The sequence below is a fragment of the Salmo salar genome, chromosome 08 (assembly GCF_965601325.2).
Source record: "Salmo salar chromosome 08, fSalSal1, whole genome shotgun sequence".
Lineage (NCBI taxonomy): Eukaryota > Metazoa > Chordata > Actinopteri > Salmoniformes > Salmonidae > Salmo > Salmo salar.
The window spans coordinates 27,624,400-27,633,498 of NC_138298.1; positions in this window are offsets into that span (position 1 = coordinate 27,624,400).

Consider the following 9,099-nt stretch of genomic DNA (forward strand, 5'->3'; position numbering starts at 1 on the left):
CTGTGAGGTCAGAGTGAGATGGGAGGGAATAGCAGTAAGTAGCAGGGTTAGTAGTTTCCTGTATCTGTGAGGTCAGAGTGAGATGGGAGGGAGAACAGTAGCAGGGTTAGTAGTTTCCTGTATCTGTGAGGTCAGAGTGAGATGGGAGGGAGAACAGTAGCATGGTTAGTAGTTTCCTGTGTCTGTGAGGTCAGAGTGAGATGGGAAGGAGAACAGTAGCAGAGTTAGTAGTTTCTTGTATCTGTGAGGTCAGAGTGAGATGGGAGGGAGAACAGTAGCAGGGTTAGTAGTTTCCTGTGTCTGTGAGGTCAGAGTGAGATGGGAGGGAGAACAGTAGCAGGGTTAATAGTTTCCTGTATCTGTGAGGTCAGAGTGAGATGGGAGGGAGAACAGTAGCAGGGTTAGTAGTTTCCTGTGTTTGTGAGGTCAGAGCTCCATACCCGCTCAATCTGTCAACTACAGCAAGGAGAGAGCGGTCTCGTTCCAGGCCAACTATATTGCAGTTGAGTTGCACACAGCAACCAATGACCATTTGATTGCTATACCATATGATTTGGTTAACTGATATGTTAAACAGGAATCCAGGCGTTGTGAGATCTGTCAGCCTGGAATGTGGACAATGTTATTCAATATGTTTTACTGTTTCCTGACCAACAATGCTATTGTGTGCATTTTTTTGTGTTATTTGTAGCTTATTTTGTACATAATGTATCTGCCACTGTCTCTTATGACCGAAAATAACTTCTGGAAATCAGGACAGCGATTACTCACCTCGTATTGACAGATGTTTTTTTTCATTAACGATTCAGACAAGAGGGATTTACTCAAGACACCGGACAAGCCCCTCATCCCTGTCATCCGCAGGAGAAGGAGACAGAGATATCGAGGACGAAGGTCGGGGTGCCTTGTAAGGATCTGGAGGCGAGTGGGTAATTTATCTTTACCATCGGTCCTATTAGCCAACTCGTCATTGGACAATAAAATAGACAAACTACTGTACAAGCTAAATTACTTCTATGCTCGCTTCGAGGCAAGTAACACTGAAACATGCACGAGAGCATCAGCTGTTCCGGATGAATGTGTGATCACTCTCTCCGTAGCCGATGTGAGTAAGACCTTTCAACAGATCAACATTCACAAGGCAGGGGGGCCAGATGGATTACCAGGACGTGTACTCCGAGCATGCGCTGACCAACTGGCAAGTATCTTCACTGACATTTTCCATCTCTCTCTGTCTGAGTCTGTAATACCCTGATGAAGACAGCTTGTCTTTCAAAACGTTGGACATAACATTTTTTTGCATCTGAGCTCCTAGAATGTGCGGCTCTCCTTTATTTTTTTAAGTGAGTCTGTAATACCAACACGTTTCAAAGCAGCACCATAGTCCCTGTGCCCAAGAACACTAAGGTAACCTGCCTAAATGACTACAGACCTGTAGCACTCACGTCTGTAGCCATGAAGGGCTTTGAAAGGCTGGTCATGGCTCACATCAACACCATTATCCCAGAAACCCTAGACCCACCACCCCAACAGATCCACAGATGATGCAATCTCTATAGCACTCCACACTGCCCTTTCCCACCTGGAAAAAAGGAACACTATGTGAGAATGCTATTCATATACTTCAGCTCGGCATTCAACACCATAGTGCCCTCAAATCTCATCACTAAGCTAAGGATCCTGGGACTAAACACCTCACTCTGCAACTGGATCTTAGACTTCCTGACGGGCCGCCCCCAGGTGGTAAGGGTAGGTAACAACACATCCGCCACGCTGATCCTCAACACGGGGGCCCCTCAGGGGTGCGTGCTCAGTCCCCTCCTATACTCACTATTCACTCATGACTGAATGGCCAGGCACGACTCCAACACCATCATTAAGTTTGCTGATGACACAACGGTGGTAGGCCACCGACAACGATGAGACAGCCAATAGGGAGGAGGTCAGAGACCTGGCCGTGTGGTTCCAGGACAACAACCTCTTCCTCAACGTGATCAAGACAAAGGAGATGATTGTGGACTACAGGAAAAAGAAGACCGAGTACACCCCCATTGTCATCGACGGGGCTGTAGTGGAGCAGAATGAGAGCTTCATGTTCCTTGGTGTTCACATCACCAACAAATGATCATGGTCCAAGCACACCAAGACAGTTGTGAAGAGGGCAAGACAAAACCTATTCCCCCCCAGGAAACTGAAAAGATTTGGAATGGGTCCTCAGATCCTCAAAAAGTTCTACAGCTGCACCATCGAGAACATCCTGACTGGTTGCAAAACTGCCTGGTATGGCAACGCATGTGAAAAATAATATTTGATTTGATGTGTTAAACACCAATTCAGGCGTTGTGAGATCTGGCAGGCAACAACAATGTAGCCAGCCTGGAACGTGGCCATTGTCATGAGTGGGGTTGGAGGAGAGAGGAAGTTGGACTTGGTTATGAACGAAGCTTTCAGCAGCCATCTTGCTGACTAGCAGAGACAACAGAGGTCATATGGTGGCATTGAACTGTCATAAAATCTACTGTCTATCCACAGGTTAACTGTCATAACATCTACTGTCTATCCACAGGTTAACTGTCATAGCATCTACTGTCTATCCACAGGTTAACTGTCATAACATCATCTGTCTATCCACAGGATAACTGTCATAGAGTCTACTGTCTATCTACAGGTTAACTGTCATAACATCTACTGTCTATCCACAGGTTAACTGTCATAACATCTACTGTCTATCCACAGGTTAACTGTCATAACATATGCTGTCTATTCACAGGTTAACTGTCATAACATCTACTGTCTATCCACAGGTTAACTGTCATAGCATCTACTGTCTTTCCACAGGTTAACTGTCATAACATCTACTGTCTATCCACAGGTTACTTTGACACTACTATAAAACACACTATCTCTAAGAGATGGAAATTATCATTTATATCTGTTACAGCAATAATGACACCTGCATAGTTACATCTGGGAGTCTGAATGACATGTATCTTTGTCAGGTTGTTTGTGTTGTGGTTGTGGTTTGTATCAAACTCAGTCTGATGATGACTGTGTCACACCAACAAGAGGGCCTCAAACTTTAATGTGGGTTCTGAGCTCGAAAACATCAGAAAAATATACCTGTTAGTTGGAAACAGCTAGCCTGAGTCTCAGAAATGTATGTGCTGTCAGTGTTTGATGTTTCAACAATATAGGAGTTATCAAGACTGTACAAACAGATCTGGGACTCAGGCTAGGAAAGAGATAAACAGCAGTCAGAGGTTATGAGTGAAGTCCCCCTGATGACTGACTGATGACTGGTATCATTCCATATGTACCTAATGTGATATTTTTATAAAATATTTTAATGGACAATATTCCATGTTATTCTATTGAAATTATGATACTGCCACAACATTTTTAAATAAAACCTGTTACTGAGAAATAGCTAGAACTCATCCACTACCAGTCACACAACCCGAGAGACTGTGACCATGACAACTGACCAACCGGTGTAGTGGTTGACTTGGGGTTGAGGGGAGTGTCAGAAAGACAGAACGGGGGAGAGTTAACTCTTTCTCAGCAGCATCATTTTTAGTTGAAATGGGCCTGTGGTGAACCAAGGTAGAGCTGTGTACATTCTCATGCATGCATAAGTATGTGTGTGTGCGTGTGTGTGTTTGCGTGAGTATGTGCGTGCGCGCGTGCGCATGTGTGTGCGCGTGTGTGCGTGTGTGTGTGTGTACATGTGCAGCAGAAGAGGCTGGTTATAGGAGGACGGGCTCATTGTAATGGCTGGAATGGAATTTCTGGAACGGTATCAAACACATCAAACATAAGGAAACCACATGTTGGCCTCTGTTCCATGAATTCCATTCCAACCATTACAATGAGCCCGTCATCCATTTGCTCCTCCCACCAGCCACCACTGATGTGCAGCCATGGTTTGTATGACTTTGTGAGAGTATGTGGTGTTTCAGTGTCGGAACATGGTTTGTAGTCATGTCTGCTTGTAAAGTCAGATGTCTGACCAGGTTTAAGTAGATTTTAGCAGACAGTCTGCAAACACAAGTCCTGAAGATGAACAATACAAAACTATCTCTGTTGCAGTGGTGACCCGTAATTGGCCTATTTTGTTAGTGTTACTGTGGCATTCATTCGTGTTGCATATCAGTTTGCAAACAATGTAAAAAAGAAAGCAATGAGTTCATAAAGCCGCATACAAACATGGTTTGTTGAGTAAGGCAGATCCAAACTGCAGGTGTTTCAGCCTAGCTCAGAGCTTTCTGTGGTGGTGGGGCAGCCAGCGAAATTAACTGTTTCACTGCCAGACAAGGCTCTGCTGATAGCCAGGTGTAGTAGTGGTAAGGTGTTGGGACTGCTGTTGGGACAGCTTTATGTAGGCCCTAACAATTTGTGGGCACCATTTGTCACCGTTATAGTCCAATTAATGTATTGTTTAGTGTTGTGTAGTGTTTTGTATTGGATTTGCTGGAGTTTGAATTCGATGTTTCCCACCAAGATTTACATTGCAAAATCACCACTGATGTTGACTATGACGTTACTTTAGCTAATATGGTGACAACGATGTGGGCTGTTTGTAGCGGTTATGATATGGTTTGGCTTGGAAAGGTTTTTCGGCTGGTCACATACAGCTGATGTGATGTGCATTGAAGTCCACAAGCGAAGGGAAATGGTGAGAAGAGGAGAGCGCATAGTTGCGAGAAGGAATACAAAGTGGCTGATATGAAAGTGAACTGTGTTTACAAGTGATCAGGGGTGTATTCATTCTGATGATTCTGTTGAAACATTTTTCTTAAACGGAAGCAAATGGAAGAAATGGGGAAAAACATACCTGAATTTGTCCAACAGAACTGTTGGACTAATAAGTACAACCTAGATAAGCTAGATACAGGCAAGAGTGTGCAAAGCGGTATTGAATGTGTCTGTCACCTCAAAATGTTCTCTCGACCTGCGTGCACCTACGTTGTACATTTTCATTTATAGGCTAGGTCGTAGCAACATCATGATGGGTAAAGGGACATTTTGAGTATCATGTAGTAGCCTAAACCTATCACTGTTACATTGAACTGGGTGAATGGAATATGAATGACAGTCATCCAGTATTCTGAAATAGAAAAAGGCCATGCTCATGAAAAATAATATCGTCCTCCCTTATCTTAAACGGCACCGACCACCACTGGTGGAGAGGAATAATAACCAAACAAACAGCCCTAACCACTAACATACACTGCTCCAGAGAAATCACATACTGATATGACACAGTCTATGTGAGGTTTAGTGTAACATAAAGTTGAGTTGCTCACAGTAGACAGACAGGCCTATGATCCCAGCCAGTAAAACACACAGCAGCCCCAGACACACTGCAGCAAATGGGAAGGGTCTCTTCCATGAGCTGTCAGGCTCTGTGGAGACAGGTACAGTACATAGCATCATCAATGAGACACAATCAAACATGAACTATAGTGATTGATATAGGGGTGAACCCTAACTTCAGCTTTAGTCAAATGTCACTTAGTCTCCCAGTATCATTAAGTTAAAATGTGACTTAAGTAGAAGATAGAATTCACCCCATAATGAGTGAAGTTTAAAGATTCTCTTCTGTATCATCTGTTAATGAAAAAAAAAATAGCTGCACTTTTAAAATGCTGGTTTCTCACCCACATCTCTCTTCCTGTTGAGGGGACATGCATGTGGTTGTTAAACCATACAGGTTTTCACAGCAACAGGAAGTAGACAGTGGCCAGTTTAATAGGATTATATGAACATTGAAATAACTTTCAGCAGTTAGTATACATCCTAAAATACACCTTAGGAGCCTCCAACATTTCAGAACATTTAACCTGGGACACATAGCATGTAGCATTTCATGTATCAATATCCACAAATAAATCATTTTAATGACTGTTTCAAAACCTTTCCCTTGTGAAGTAAGACACCATCACTTGGAAGACAAGTTGTATTCTATTTAAAAAAAAATAGTAATCTGTTTGTTCCAGTTTATTATTTTCATCAGTTGAGTTTGGAAGACTTGTGTTTGTGGCATTGGACATCAAACAACCTCATTATCTTAAGGTTAATAGTTTGTGTGGCTTGTGGAGGGATAATAACCATTGGTTTAAACTTCCATGTTTGTGTCTCTATGACTTCAGTGTACTTACCAGTGTTCTGAGATTCAGATTGTTGATTTGAGCTCCTGTACACCGTATCCTGTCCACAGCTCTTCCTGTCAACATTAGCATAAATCTCCTCAGACTGCTCCATATAAAGGCTCATTCTAAATGCCCCCTTAAAATATACTTTGGTACTTTATGGATCTGCATATACAACAGTATATTATGTTGTATATCCTGTTATACAACTGCTTTAGTTTAACAGTCTGTTGTGCCTGAGAACGTACAGTGTTATAGGTGTAGGGAGGACTTCATACCTTAACCAGTGGTTTGAACAGACAGCAACCTCCAGGAAGAGACACAACAGCAGATAGACACCATGATGAGTGTGTGGGTATGTAGCAGGCAGGTCCAAAGGTGCATTGTGATTGGTGTTGCTATTGGTAACCTACACATTGTCTCTTGTACAGTGAAGGTTGCGAGTCATTATCACCTTTCATTAGCATATTTTTGGAAGTGTGTGTGTGTTTCCTCTTTCCCACTGTTCTGTCCTCTGTGTGTATCCAGGTGACACTGTTTTAAGTATCCAATCACATTCAATCAGGAAGCTGGTAGACCTTGTTAAAGGACATTATTCCTTTAACAAAAATCTGTGACTTTGTTATTCTTATTATTAAAGTGATAATCATAGGTTAATAATTTTTATTATTTTTCACTAAGCATAAGTCTATGGCAAATCACATGACATGTTTCTAATAAAAATAATGAAGAATGAAGAATGTTGTTGAGAAAGATAAAGATAATGTAACTTTTTATATATTTATAAAACACTGCACACATATTAGTGTACTGTCACGTCCTGACCATAGTAAGATGTTATTTTCTATGCTAGAGTAGGTCAGGGCATGACAGGGGGTGTTTTGTGTTTTTCTATGTTTTCTATTTCTATGTTCTTAGGTTCTAGTTGTTGTATTTCTATGTTGGTTTGTTTGGAATGATCTCCAATTAGAGGCAGCTGGTCCTCGTTGTCTCTAATTGGAGATCATACTTAAGTAGGGGTCTTTCTACCTGGGTTTTGTGGGTGATTATTTTTGAGTAGTGTTTGTTTCTCCTTTCTCCTGTCACGGTTTGTTGTTTTGTCAACTCAGTTTATTTATGTATTGCAAAGTTTCACAGATTAAATAAAATGTGGAACTACACACATGCTGCACCTTGGTCCTCTCCTTTTGGCAGCCGTGACATGTACTGATGAAAATTATACTTGCTCCACCTCTCTCTCGTCCTGTCTGCTCTTCTCCCAGGTTTTCTTCTCAGTAGAGAGGAAGTACAAACTGGAGTCAAAGTATCTCCATCCCTCCTGGCAATGCTGCTCTGTTGAAGAGCAAATGTGAACACTTTCAGAAACTTAGCCAGTATCTCTATACTCATAAACCCATTGATACATAATTATTGTTGATTTTACTTCTAATTTATCACGGTTTATATCTCACCTATCACAAAAAGCTTAGCCTGAAGATGGCCTTTCTCTTCAGTCAGGTTGTTGTATCTGGTCTGAAGCTCGTCTCTCTCTTTAGTCAGGTTGTTGTCTGCAGTTACAGACCAAATACATTGTTAATTATAGTTAATTTTATAGAGAGAGAAACTCTGAAACAAGGTGTTCCTTTTATCCTCAGAATCCTTAATTGCTCTGTTATCTACAAAGTATAAACACATAGTTACTAGGTAAAACACCAGGTAAACAGGCCTAGTAACCAGCACTTATTTTCACTAGTTGAACTTGGACACAAACTCACAGTAGACAGACAGGCAGGCCTATGATCCCAGCCAGTAGGAGAGCACACAGCAGCCCCAGACACACTGTAGCAACTAGGAAGTGTGTGTGTGTGTGTGTGTGTGTGTGTGTGTGTGTGTGTGTGTGTGTGTGTGTGTGTGTGTGTGTGTGTGTGTGTGTGTGTGTGTGTGTGTGTGTGTGTGTGTGTGTGTGTGTGTGTTACCTGTTTGATGGTCTCCTGGTCCATTATTAGGAGCAGTGTCTGCTGTCTCTTCTCTCTTGGTGCTGGTCTCACCATCTCTCAGGGTGTCTGCACTGACGTAGATATCCACAATCCTCTCCTCCATCTCACCTCTGTCAAACTTGACCTTCTTGTTCATATCTGGCTCAGCATAGATGACATTTGACATCTTTAACAATGCCTGGGTCTTTCTTTCTATGTAGGTCTACTATACATTAAGTCTCTGCTTCTAGAATTAATGTGGTGGTCTTCCAACCAACATGGCCACCAGGAGGTGTCGTACATCAAATGCAAGCCCTCTATACGTTAAGTCTCTGCTTCTTGTGATATCTCTGTCTCTGAGTGATCTGTGTGTCGCTGTCTGTGGGACTGCTGTAGGTGTTAACTCTAGGGAAGTATCAACAAAATGACACGGGTAGTTGTGGCTATGCTAATACAAAAAATACAACAAGTTTGCATACTGTGTCTGTGCTTGTGTTCACGTGTACTTGTGAGAGATTGTTACAGTGGTTATTGTTAAACAATTTTCTGCAGCACAATATAAATCATTCCATATCTCTACATGGTCATCTTGACCAGAGAATATCTCAACATAGTTCTCCTGCCCAGGGAATGGGACTTGCTATTTGTGATGATGGACAGGAGACTCTCATACCAGGAAGATATAGATCATACAGGGGAAGTGGAGAACAAAGGCTAGCTGTTAACATATATTAAATATCATATGTAACAGCCCCAAAATAATTCAGGGAGTTTCCAGAAAACCCTATTCCTTTCTCCTTTCTGCTGATTTGGACAATTTGTTTACTCCCAAATATACATCCACATGTTCAGGAGGTCTAGGACTACAAACATGGGTCATTATCATGTTCATACAATAGATTTGACAGTACAAACTGCTCCAAGTGGATTTTGAGGGTGGGTAGTCTTAACCAGTGAGGATGAGATGGCAACATAATTTGCCACAGCCCACA